General features: G+C 35.7%; 1 long non-coding RNA gene across 1 annotated transcript in view; it reads left to right on the plus strand.

Annotated features, from left to right (window-relative positions):
• The window catches only part of LOC139082201 (uncharacterized), an 88,806-nt gene that overhangs the window by 18,381 nt on the left and 56,102 nt on the right, over window positions 1-14,323 (plus strand). The window lies entirely within an intron of this gene.

Raw genomic sequence — 14,323 nt, forward strand, 5'->3', positions numbered from 1 at the left:
GGAAGATAGGCAACAGATGTAAGCTCAGGGCCAATCTTCCACACTGAAAAGATAAAAATAAAAATAAAAATAAATAACTAAAGTATTAAGTAGTCTTACTTGGGGTAGTATCCCTGCTTTACTTTTTTGACAATACTAAAACTTCCAGAAGATACAATGTAGTTTATTCATATCAAGAAGGAGCTTTCTTCATATTGAGGGCTGGTAAAGTCCAAATGACCTAAAGTAAAATGTGATGAGTTCAGGTATGGATAGCTTGGGGGGGAGAGAGGAGAGAAAATACAGTCAAATGCCTTTGAAAAATATATACCAAATATAAAGGAAAAATAAATACTTTAACTCTGGCTATAGAAGCAAAGCCTCAAAGTTGAGCATGGGCTAATCGGACCAACAGAAGTCTATTTACCTTGATAGTGTGATTTTTTCCTCTTTTTTTTGGTGAGGAAGATTTTCTCTGAGCTAACATCTATTGCCAATCCTCCTCTTTTTCTGCTTGAGGAAGATTAGCCGTGAATTAATGTCCATGCCAATCTTCCTCTACTTTCTATGTGGTTCACTGCCACAGCATGGCTTGACGAGTGGTGTTGGTTTGCACCCATGATCCGAACCCACAAACAGGGCTGCCAAAGCAGAGTATGCAAGACTCAACCACTGTGCCATAGGGCCGACCCCATAATGTGATTATTTTTGAAGGCAGAATTCTTAGGTACAATTTCAAATTGTGCCATCTCCTAGCTTCCTGACCCTGGGAAAGTGATTTAATCCCCCTGTGTTTCAGACTATTGATCTCTCAAATGACGGTCATAATTGTCCTTAAATCTGTATCTGTTATGATGATTATCAATGATGATGGTGATGATGATGATGATGATGGTGATATTAGAGGCCGTTACAAATCTTTCTCCTGGAAAGTAGAACGTACTACTAGAAAGAAAGAGGAAATAATAATCAACGAACATCATCCTGCTATGTCTGGTAGTATCTTCTGGCAAATACATCTTTTTATTTTATTTTATTTTTAAACCCAGATAGCTCTCTGGATCTCTCCCAATCCCATGACTCTGCAGTCTTCGCTCAGGTGGCTACTTCCTGTTTCTTGTGACAGGAAGCTGTGCACTAGGGAATGTTAACCAACAAGTCTCTGGGAGATTGGAAAGATGGCTTGCTTTATAGCATTTGCCAGTTTCTGTGGTGTAAATACTCTCTACATAACCAATTGCAAGCTAACATTGGTTTAACAATCACTTCACAAAAACTTACAAATTTAACAATTGACTTTTATGAACCAGTATGAGCTCACTCTACATGCTATTATCAAGTCTTTAAGTTTTGAATCCTTGTTGGCCTTTTAGACTGCCTCTTCAGAAACCACGCCCATTTCGACAGCAGTGTCTGTGTGATGGCTTTTTCTGGTGACCGGTCTTTGCACTCTGATGAATATATTTGCTTCCCTTCTTTAATTGTTTTAGTAATAGCACAAATAACAGGTTGGTTACCTAAAAAATACCATGAAACTAAAAGATCCATGAAAGTACCCATCTATTCAATTTTCTTTACTGCCCTCTTCTTATGTGACTCTGGGGGTCCAATGGTGAGCAAAAACAGACAGTCTTTGACTTCATGGAGCTTATACTTTATTAGAGAAAAAAACTAATAAAAATATAGAGAGAAAATATAAAAAATCAGCTGGGTGTGTGCTTTGGAATAGATTTACATGGTCAAGTAAGTCAGCAACAGCCGCGACAACTGCCAAGGAAATGAGGCTTGAGCTGAAATCTGAAGAAAGCATAGAAAATGTCAGAAAAAAAAACGAGAAAATGCAACATTTCAGGCACAGGGAATAATGAAGGCAAATAGCAGAGGTATGTAAATGTCACCTGGCAGGTGGGAAGGACCATGGGATTCTAAACGGAGTGACAGAATATCACTATGTTTTTTTTTTTTTTTTAACATGTAGCACAGCAAGCTCTCTGCATTGGCCACACTGTAGAATGCAATGCAATTTGACCATTCGAGTCATCACCCAGGTATTCATGGTTAATGAGAGAACTGGATCTAGAATTCATTCTTTTCTGATTTTCCTTTAGTGTAATTCTTTTTCAAAAACTCAACTATGATAACATGAAATGAAACATCAAATATGAATCAACCTGGAAAAATATGAAGGTGATTCTTTAACAAGAATAAATGGTAATAATATATTTTTCCATCAAATTTTTAAAATAAGATGTACCTGAGAAAAATGAACTTGATGAAATATCTAGAGTTTTGAAACACATATTAATGTCATATGTGACTATGCTTATTTCTGCCTTACAATATGCTTCAGCTTTCCCCAAGAAATTAATGGCTGAAGGAAGGCATTCCTTCTATCCTTTCCCATTTATAGCTAATTTATGTCATACTGTATTATTTATTAGCTAATGTAGAAAAAATCCAATAAGATCTATTTTACTCGCTTATAGATAATGTGATTAATTATTAAAATGAGGAATGAAATCATGTAACTAAATACAGAGCTATCCAAGGGAAGCCAGGTTTTCTCCAAATCTGTATTACTATTTAGCTTGCCCTTGTGGATCCCTGCTCATACACACACAAGTCCATTTATACAAACACATCCAGAGACACAAATATGCCTACATACATAATGATAGAAACTAATGTTACTGGAGAGCTGGTCATGATGTAACCAACATAGCTCTAAGCACTTAACAGGCAATATCATGTCTATTCTGTACAATATCCCATAAGGAATATAGAATCATTAACTCTATTTTACAGATGAAAGAAACCCAAGGATGAAAGAGGGCAAAAAGAAGCATTTGAGAAATTAGGAAAGAAGAAGTTTTCCAATTGTAAAGTGGTTTCGAGCAAATCTCAAAATCTCATTACCATGACAGACATAGCAGCAAATCATGGTCAGTCTCTACGGGCAGCAAAAAGATAAGTTTTCAGTAAAAAAAGCCAAAAAATAAAACCACGCAACTATACTCATAGACTAGTTTGCAAATAGAACAGACATTACAAGGGGAAATTATTATTTTTTTTTACTCTTTTTTGTGAGTGAGCCAAATAATGTAGTAGTCTGGCCAAGGAAAATTAGTTATTCAAGTATCCAAGAAAATACAAAGTCTTGGAATTAAGTTTATAAACTGAAGATCAAGCAAAAAATTGCAAACAGCACTGGTGGTAAATAGATCCTAGTTTGACAGGTCTCGGTTAATATCTTCTCCTAGGACATATTATAATCAAGAATTACATGCAATTTCCCTTGCTTGGGTTTTCTTGTTTACATTAACTGCTGGGGCTCTTCAGCGCTTAAATGCTATAAGGAGACCAGACTCTTGCTGACTGTACTAACATAGTGTATGCACAGCAACTTTTTTAAGAAGCATAATAATTTTAGGAAAGATGCCTTGGGCATATTATCAAGATGCTATTAGAAGCATGCTGCTTTCATAGTTATTGATTCTCATATGTATCTAGCAAAAATTCATACATATTTGTTTATTGGCATTATGTCTTAAACATCCTTGAGTTGTACACAGGGCCAAAAAAAACACAGAAGGCTGATTGCCCCAAAATGGGACAATCTCTAGATCTATGGGAATTACCTTCATTATCTTCAGTTGACTCTTTGGGAGCATCCTAAGCTTACCTCAATGAGGCTGCTGTGGAATGTAATTTTTGAAAATAATATTAAAATATTGCATCATATAATTATGGTGATAAACAAGTTAATCCATTTATTCATTCAAAATCTTTGTTTATCTTCCTTTGTACTACCTTTGGAGGTGGCAGTGATCTCTCATCTGAAAACATGGCTAGATTTAAGCTTCTTTTGAAATCTAAGATCATATAAAGTACAGAAAGTACATCTTACATTAGTAAAAGCCATATGTCAAAATTAGTCATTGATAATAACATGCAGGGGCAAAAAAAAAAAATCAAGGGCCAGATTTTAAATTTCAATGTTGATTTTGAAAGCAACACAATGACAAAGAATATGCGTCTAGCAACTCCTAGCAGTTGCTAGGATCAACAATAAATAACAAAGAATGTGGTTGATGTGAAACATTTCTTACCATACAAAATTGGCACACCATTTTCTCCACGACCAATAAAATCTTTCTGGGAAAAGCAGCTAAACTGGCCATCAGGATTGCCAATCCTGATACAGGAGATCCAAACAAAGAAAATAAAATTATAAACTCTGTTTTCTTAGAACCTAGCAGAACTCTTAGATATTACAGATGTGTGATACATAATGTTTTAAAAGTAAAGACAAGTAAGCATAACTCATGTGCTTATTACCTAGGAATTATACTGACTGTAGTCAAATATTTACTTCTTAGAAGTGGATTAGGTATTGGAAACCATTGAAAACACTTTATAATTAGAATCGTGAAGATTTACTCATTGGGCAATATTCTTATTTTCTTGGCATCATACATTACTGTCTAGAAAACTAGATTTATCTGCCTACCATATATGTTGGTTTGACGATAGATGGCAATAGGAAAATAAATATTATTCAAAACTAAAATGGAGAAAGAGATATGATACTAACAATGTATAAGACAACACTTGGAATTTAAGTACCTTCACTATGATGAAGGAGAAAAAATATCTACCCAGTGTTATAAAACCTAGGATAAGCACTAGCACATAGTTTCAAATGATTTGGTGATAACTGAGGCATGATTAATTCATTAAGGCATGGAGAATTAGTGTACAATTAACACAATGACTATCTGAGGACATCTTAAAGGATGAGTAAGAACCATCAACATAGAGCATGAGGACATGGACACTCCTGCAATGTATGAAGAAATGGTGAGATCAAATTTCTGGATATATGAAAACACATGCTATGTTCATGGTGAGAAAAATAACTAAATTAACACATGACATATAAAGTTCTTTATGGGGAAAATGGGGATAATTGTGCCACAACTGAGACTGCTAAAGTCCTTTCTTCTTTGACTCAATAATAAAAGAACCCTTTTGTTGCTATGGGTGGTAATATGCCCAGATAACATCATCTCAGTGTTGAGCCTTGCTAGCGCTTGACATGGCCAATGAGAGGTAATAGGAGGTTATTACGTAGGATTTCACAAAATCTCTTTAAAAGGAACTCACTTGGTAGGGCTCTTTTGCCCTTCCCTCTTCCTCCTCTTTCCTGCCGTAAACATTAATCTGATGATTGGTGTTCTAGCAGTCTTATTCAACATGAGAACAAGTTTCACGTCTTAGGGATACTAGAGTTAGGACAGCTCCCAGTGACACTTAGGATCCACAATGTCAGGTTTGGAAAGCCTACCTCTGTGTTTTTAGTGATGTGTGAGAAAAGTAAATCCATGTCTTGTTTAACTTAATATTTTTAAGTTGTAAGTTACAAAATTTACCTTGAAGATGTGTCTTGGGGCTCACAACTTATATGCATACAGTGATAAGTGTAATTCTTGATACATATGAGGCTCTTAATATTTGTAGTTATTATTACTAATAACAGTAAAAACAGATAACTTCAGGAGGATTCTACATTGCTTTGCGTTCTCGTGATCTGAGAAAGAAATTTCTCAAAAGGTGTGTCCAAGTACACAATACATTGACAGTCTCATCAGAAAACTTGAGGAGCTTCATTTAGATTCTTAGATCAAATGTTCTTTTAGAGAAACAAGACTAGTTAATATCCATAGCCACCTCTGTGGAAACCTATGGGAAAATTTGCTTGAGAGTAATTCTAAATTTTTAGTATGCAAGAAGTTTTAAAAGAACTTCACATTTAAGAAATGCAGGCACTTAAAGTATCATCAACTTTGAGATTTCCAAACACCTCTCTTGATATAGGACCAAAAAACACAAAGCCTCTTGGACCTTTAAATACCTAAGCATCTGCCAGAACATGCCACGTGTTTAAACTTGGTCCAACAGCCTGGACTTGGGGCTTCATTCTGACCAATATGCCCATCCTGTGTCTATTTTCAGCTCTTCCTTTCCGTTGTTCCAGCCTTGCCAATTTGGAGTCCTGAGGTCTGGGCTTGCGACACAAAGATTTTCCAAATAAATTGCTAAAATTATTAAAAATCTGTGTGAACATTTGTTGAGATTTGTCACAAGCTACCTATTCAAAGGGGAGACAAAGGGGAGCCCATATTGGGAGAAATGGACCAGATGGTTAAAAACAAGCAATCTGACATTCCTGGACAATTACAGGATTTATGTGAAGGAAAAAAAGCATAAGGTACTTTTTCTCTCCCCCAACAGAACTTTACATTATAGTTATCAAATAACCTTTTACATCTAGCAGCTAGGTTTATCCCAATATTGTCTTATAAAACAGGCAACCCGAATGTCATTTTCAATTGTTATTTTTTAATAAATGAGAAAACTGAGGCTCAAAGAAGTCAAATAACTTATTTAAATTAATGTAGGCAGTCAGTGCTTTATTTTCTTCCCAGAATTTATTACCACCAAGGAATTAATTTTCAAATACATATTTATCTCTCAGTAAAATATAACCTCCATAAATTCAGGTTTTTCCTGCTTGATTTACCTCTGTACCACCTGTGACTAAAACAGTGATGGTCTCTTAGTGGGTTATAAAAAGGCAACATATGTGTGTTTATGTGTGTATGTGCGTGCACATACACAATGTCAGAAGAAAGAGTTGAACCTAGACAGGAATGGCTTTAAAATTACTTCAGCAACTTCACAATGTCATGGCTTATGAGTTCTTTTTGCTATCATGATGTTATCATCGCAAGAATTAGAATGCCCAAATCCAGTCATGAAATTCAGTTCTTTCCCATATAAAAGGACAACATGAAACAAACGGGAGCAGAAGGGAAATCAAAGCTTCATTTTAGCCATAGATGTCTAAGTGGCTAACATTCTGGTTCAGATCCCAAATGAAAAGGCTGCGTAGAAACCCTGATTAGAGACAAGGCCTAATTAGAACCTTTTTTCTCCCCTAAGTCTAAATAATTGAGAGTAATATGCTCAGATAAAGGTGGAGGAGAATACAAAACAGGAACAGCTGGAGGAGGAGAGACTGGCTCACCCCAGAATAAGCCTGATCTCAAATACACAGTCATTTAGAACTCCGGAAAAGAGTATTTGGTCAGTGTGCTCTGTTGATCTAGGACTTAAGATGATTGCTTACCAAATGGAAGAAAAAAAAAGCAGAACTTCATGAAAGGATGAAAGAAGAATTTCTCATTATTAACTGTGGCCAAATTCCAATTGTTTCTGACCAACCTCGTTATCAATGTATTCCTTACAGGATAAGGATAGAGGGGGAGGTTCATAAACGACTTAGAGGAGCGGCAGAAGCAAATCTATCTTGTGCAAAGGAGGAAACATTTTGGTCATCTGGTCATCTCTCCCTATCATTTCCCTTGTTAATCCTATAACCAAAAGCCTATAGGTGAGGAATTTCCTCTGGTTTATTGCTCTCAGGTGCAGGAAGGAGAAAAGGAGCAATTCATGCTGGAGACTAAAATTAAAGTTATCATTATCTAAAATTTGCATCAAACAACATTCTTTCAGTACTTCCACATACAACATTGTGTTTTGGTGTGCTACATACAAAGGTAACCATGTCTCTCCCTTCTGGAAACTCAAAATGAAAGAGTGATATTGGAAAAAATATCACCGGCAATATGAGATGAAATTATAGAATTGAGCAAGTAATTATAGCCTTCAGTCAGTCTGATAGTTTAGCCTGTAAATAAGCTTTTTCTACAGTAAAAATGATGTATGCTTAATGTGTCTTGATGATTGCCTCCAGTCCTCATTTTGGATCATGGAATTGAAAGACTTCTTAAGTGTTGGCAAGGACCTTGGAGGTTTTCGTAAAGTGTAGAGTTAATAAAGCTTTATCAAGTACAATTTTACAAAGCCATCATTTTCTTTTCTTTTCTTTTCTTTTACACTGAGGAAGAATAGCCCTGAGCAAACATCTGTGACAGTCTTCCTCTACTTTACATGTCGTCACTGTCACAGCATGGCTGACGAGTGGTGTAGGTCCACACCCGGAATCCGAACCAATGAACCCAGCCTGCCAAAGCGGAGCTCACCAAGCTTAGCCACTAAGCCATGGGGCTGGCCCCCCAAAGCCATCATTTTTATACATGCAAAATATGAGGATAAGGAAGATAGAATGAGTTATGCGTGGTCACACACCTTTGTTAATGGCAAAGATGGTCTAGAACGTGGATGAACTGAATGCTATATTTTTCACTTTTCATCTCATATGTTCACACAATTAAGCCACGTCCCATTGAATGTTTTTGATTTCTTATATTTTATCCATGTTAGCACATGCACATTAATTTACTTCCGTGACTTTCTCCAAATGGCTGCAACCAAAAATGTACACTCTTAAAATGTAGTGAAAGAGACCAATAACTATAATTAACTCTTTTAGGAATTGTGGCTGAATGTCCCTCTAGGCTATGCCTGGTCCAATATGTGATTCAAATATCTCTCAAATATGGCAAGACAGTTATAATTTAAAAGTAACCTGTGTCCATTCTCTTTGCTTCTGGTATAAGAATTTCCCTTTTCTTTCTTTACCCTCCTTTGAGCATTTTGTTCTCTCTACTCACTGTCTTAAGTTAAAATGTAGTAAGAAAATAAGGCAGGAAAGAGAGGAAAAAAATAAGTTTCTGGATTTTTAATTTTAAAGCCACAGCTCTCAGAAAACTACGAACATCACGGCATAGAAAAAATGATTGGAAGAAAACAAATAAATGGACCAACAAACAGATAATGAGCAAATCTCTTCTCCCCATCCCCCATCCCACCCCTGGCCTAGATTGTGGAAAACACTATTTGTCCATCAAGGCAGTTTGGAGAAACAGATGAGAGTAGAGTCATCAATAAGTCCTGCAAGGAGATGCAAAAAAAAAGTCCTCTTTCCTGCTCCCAGAGCAGAGTCTTGAAATACAGTAAGACATCAGAGAGGGACAGCTTGCTCAGCTGGGCTAGGCAAATTGGAACAAAGTTACCCAGGTGGAAATGCTTGTGTCCCAGCAGGGCACAGATTCAATACAGTATTCTAGCGCCTCCAAGTGGTAAACTTATGTAGTGAAGAAGCATTCAGAACTGAAAGATTCGGAATCGTAAATTCTGGTATATCTGAATGAGGATCTATGTGCGCAAACTGGAGAATAAGGGCCACCTGCCTTCCCAACCCTAAATTTAAGCTATGTCCAGTCCTTCAGAAATGAGACTCAGACAACCAGCTTCCAGCCAAAAACAAAAACAAATGCCCCAAATAGACTGAGATTAAGTTTTTGCCACCGTAGTTGTTTTTACAAGTGAAATAAAGTTGATTTAACTCACAGAGAAACAACAACAAAAAAAATATGAGTTTATGAACTTGGATCCAAACCTGCTACAGAAGGAACAACCTTCTCTCAAGATCCAACGTGCTGACAAAATTTGTCATTTCTCTAGATGAATTCTGCAATAACAAGTTATCAATCAACCAAACCTCAAAATATTTATTGTATGTTCTAGAAACAAATTCTTTTACTATCAGACAGATTGACGTCGGTGATGATGGTGATGATCTCTGAATAGCAATGTGCATGTTATGGCCTGTTGTGAAAGTGTACAGAATCTGTAATCTGATGATCTGTGAAGAAAAGAAGCATATATACCAATATATTATGTAATTTCCACGTTCCTTCTCTGATAAATGCGCGCATCAATGCTATTCCATCTTTTGATGAGCTAAATGGACCCACTTTTTATTGAGCACATAAAATTTTCAAAGCCTCTCAGGCTCCCACCTGTCCCAAGATGCCCCACCTTTGTCAACATTGCTTCTTCTTGAAGAGAATGACAGAAAGGAGAATTCTATGAATCAGAACATTCCTTGTATCAATAAACAGTACGTGTTCAGTCACGTATTTATTATAGAGGTTGACAGATATGAACTCCAGATAGGAAATGACGAGAAAGAGGGTACAAAGCCATCATTGAATTTCTTGATAGAGTCGACTTGTTGAAGAGGCAATATGTATTTTTTTGATTCCCCTTTCCAGCAAGATTACTCACCTTTACATAATCTGAGAATACTCTGTATAGCTCTTTCAGGAAATGCAATGTACTTTGCAATTCTGTTTGTATTTTTATGCTTTAAATTTTTTAAGTATCTGTTCTACTAATTAAACAGTAAACTGTACAAAAATGATGACTGTGCCTGTTTTCTTCTCTGCCTTTTAATCCCAGAAATTACAATAGTACATGACGCAGAGTAAATGCTAAATAAATAATTTTGGATGGATTTTAAAAATTATTTTTTTCTACATTACAATTGTTTCATTGAATCAATCAGCCATTTGGCAAATAATCAATTAAAGATCATGATATATATTGAATAGAGATATACTATATCCAGCATTGTTAGTGTGGAGGGAAAAGCCAGAAATCCTTCTTCAATGTCTGTAGATAGAGGTGTTATTTTATTTTTGCAAAATAATATGGAATACTAACTATACTGATAGTATGGAGTTCAGAAACTTTGACTATTACTTTTATTTACATATGGTTCAGCTCTCCTGCTAAGAACCTCCATTCTTGGGGTTACTGACTAAAAAAAGCCACATGATCTACTGAAGAGTGTATAGTATTTATAGTCTGATGATCCTGTGACAGTGCCAGGCACTCAAACTTAGGGTATTATTCCATAGCACTGATCTTCATCTTCTTAATTAATAAAACAAGCATGCTGAAAGCAGCAACATTGCACTAATTGCACAGCATAACTGTAAAAATCCTAGATCCGTGCATAATAGGTGCTCAATAAACACTAACTCAAGCCCTCACTTGGTCACATATCTCAAAAACCTCCCTTGGGAGCTTCACTCCCTATATCGCAGAATGAGTTCCCAGAGGAAAAAACTTCCTACAGATAACAACTGTAACTCTGGACAGAATTGAAAAAAAAAGAAGGAAAGCCCCTCAGGCTCTGCAGAGTGAACAAAGGTATGCAGATTTTTGAGTGAAACAAAAGTTGAAAGAAGAGTCCAACACAGGCAGAGTAGTCTGTCACTGCAGGTTTGGATTAAGTGAGGGCCACTGTCCCACTGTGCTGCAGGGCAGCTGAATCCCTGCTAGAAAAAGTATTATCTTTGGGAGTGAGGGGGGAATTCCAGAAAGGAGAGGAGAAGATAGGGAATAGCGCTCCAAGTTCTGTGGCTAAACTCTGCCTAAGCCTCCCTTTGTCTCCTGAACCACATGCTGATACTTCGAAAAAGTCAACCAAATTAGTATACCCCTAGCCCTGTCAAGAATGATGGAATTATCCTTCCAGATTACTCAAACGTTAACATGATAATCAGACAATATTTTGAACAAATTTATGTCAACAAGTTTGACAACTTAGATGAAATGGACAAATTCCTTTAGAAACTCAACATACAAAATTGATACAAGATGAAACAGAAAATCTGGATAGCCTTATGTGTAGTGAAGAAATTCAATTTGCTATTAAAAAAATGTTACCAAGAAAATGCCAGCCCTAGATTTTTTTAAGACAGATGGTGAATTCCATCCAGCATTCAAGGAACAAATAACCCCAATCTTACACATAAACATTCAGAATATAGAGGAGAAGGAACTTCCAAATTCATTTGATAAAGCAAACATAACACTAATAGCCAAAGCTTGACAAAAACATTTTTATAAAAGAGAATTACAAACTGACAATCTTCAAGAACACATGTGCAAAAATCTTAAGAAAATACTAGCAAACTAAATCCAACAATACATTAAGATGATAGCATATTGTGATCAAATAGTTTGTCCCAGAAAAACACAATTGGAATAATATTTGAAAAATCAGTTATGATAATTCACCATATTAGCAGAAGAATAACCAGAGAATCATGACAGCAGATGCAGAAAAAGTATTTGATACATATCAATACCCAATATCCATTGACAATACAAACCTTCAAAAAGTTAGTTACAGAAGAAACTTATTCCATTGGATAAAGGGATGCATAGAAAAACCTTATAGCTAACATCAAAATTAATGGTTTTACATTAAATTTTTCCAATAATATTAGAAAAAAGACAAAAATGTTTACTGCCATCATGTCTATTGAATAATTTCCCAGAATTCCAAGCCCTTCCAATAAGTTAAGAAAAAGAAATAAACATCACAAAGATTGGAAAGGAAACTAGTTTTATTTGTAGATGACATGACTGTTTATACAGAAAATCCTAAGGACTCTACATGAGAACTACTAGAAATAATAAGTGGGTTTAGAGGCCAGCCCCATGGCCAACTGGTTAAGTTTGCACACTCCACTTTGGCAGCCTGGGGTTCACTGGTTCAGATCCTGGGCGTGCACCTACTCACTGCTCATCAAGCCATGCTCTGGCAGCATCCCACTTAGGAGTACTAGAATGATTTACAACTGGGACATACAACTATGTACTGGGGCTTTGAGGAGAAAAAAAAAGGAGGAAGATTGGCAACAGATGTTAGCTGAGGGCCAATCTTCCTCACCAAAAAATAATAACATTAAATGGATTTAGCTATTTCAAATGATATAACATTAACGAATTGAAGGAGTCCATATTGTTGAGTTATCAGTTCTAAATTTGTCTGTAAAGTCAACAGAATCTTAAGCATAATTCTGAGAGGCTTTATTTTGGATAAACTGAATAACTGATATGGATTATCCAAAGAATATTAAAAAGAGAGCAAAACTGAAGGAATTACATCTCCTGAATTTAAGAGTTCCTATCTTGTTATAAAGTTACAATAAACAAGACAGCATAAGGTCAAACACAAGGATCTGTGTAACAGAATATGTGTGTGTCTGTGTGTCAGTGTGTCTATCTGTGTACACAATTTGTTTTCAACAAAATTTTCAGGGTAATTCTCTAAAGAAAGATTTTTCAACAAATTCTAGATGGAAGAATTGGATATGTATATGGAATAAAAAATAAAAATCTTGGCTTTTACCTCACATCATACATAACAATTAACTAAAACTTGATTATTGCCCTAAATATAAAAGTTAAAATTATAAATCTTCTAGAAGAAAATCTTTGTGAACATAGACCAGACAATTGCTTTGTAGACAGGACACATTTTAAAAAGTACAGTTTGAAATTAATCAAAATCAAAAATGTTTCTCTTCAAAAACACCACTGAAAAAATTAAAGGGCAAGTCACAAAATGAGAGAACACATTTGTAAAACATTTCTGACAAAAGACTTTTATCCATAGTAGACCAAAACTCCACTTTGAAAAATAGGCAAATGGTTCAAATAAATATGATGGGGTTTAGGATATGCTATGCCAAAATACGGCATCTTGTCATAGTGAATATTTTAAGCTGAAGGAATTTGAGAAACAATATGTGCAGGGAAGAGTTTCTGACCTTCATCTGAAGCACTTCATAAAACCCTCCATATACCTAGAGGGAAGGAATCTCCTTATTCCCAACGCACCTAGAGCAATCTCAGTAGGCCTTGCTGTTTTCCGCAGTTGACTACACTTAGTTCATATCCTTTTCATCCCATCACATTTTTCCATGCCTCTCCACCTTTGATTGAACTGAGCATTAAAACACTCAGGTTTAACTGCTTCTTTGGGTCTTCATTTCCTTAGGAAGTCTCCTGTGTCATGTAAAACGAATATAAAATAAATTTGTATGCTTTCCTTTGCTTTTGTTCAACTGTCACGTGTTACAGGGGCCCCAGCCAAGAACTTAAAAGGGTAGAGGAAAAAAGTAAGTTTCCTTCCATACAGACATTCCACAAGTGAAGATAAATTATTGCACAGTAAGGGCAAAAAACGATGTCCAACATCATTAGGCATCAGAGAAATACAAATTAAAACCACACTAGTATGCCACTACATACCTATTAGAAGGACTAAAATTAAAAGGGCTGATGGTGCCAAATATTAACAAAAATATTGACAAGAGCTCTCATTAATATTGGTAGAAATACAAAATGGTAAAATCACTTTTTAAAAGTCTTTGGAAATTTCTTTAAAAAACTTATATGAGCATATATTCACAATATAACCCATATTTACCAAAGAGAAATGAAAATGGATGTCCTTACAAAGTCTTGTGTATGAGGATAGCAGCACTTTTTCCCAGATGTAATATAGTTCACTAAAAACATAAAATTCCACAGTATCTGGCACATAGTAACTAATCAATAAATACTATACATCCCTCTTATGGTTGTTATTATAATTACCTACATCTTCATCACAAATGATGGTCCAGAAAGTGTTTGGTACTGTTTGTGATACTTTATAATTTATGTT

Source organism: Equus przewalskii, chromosome 3 (assembly GCF_037783145.1).
Source record: "Equus przewalskii isolate Varuska chromosome 3, EquPr2, whole genome shotgun sequence".
Taxonomy (NCBI): domain Eukaryota; kingdom Metazoa; phylum Chordata; class Mammalia; order Perissodactyla; family Equidae; genus Equus; species Equus przewalskii.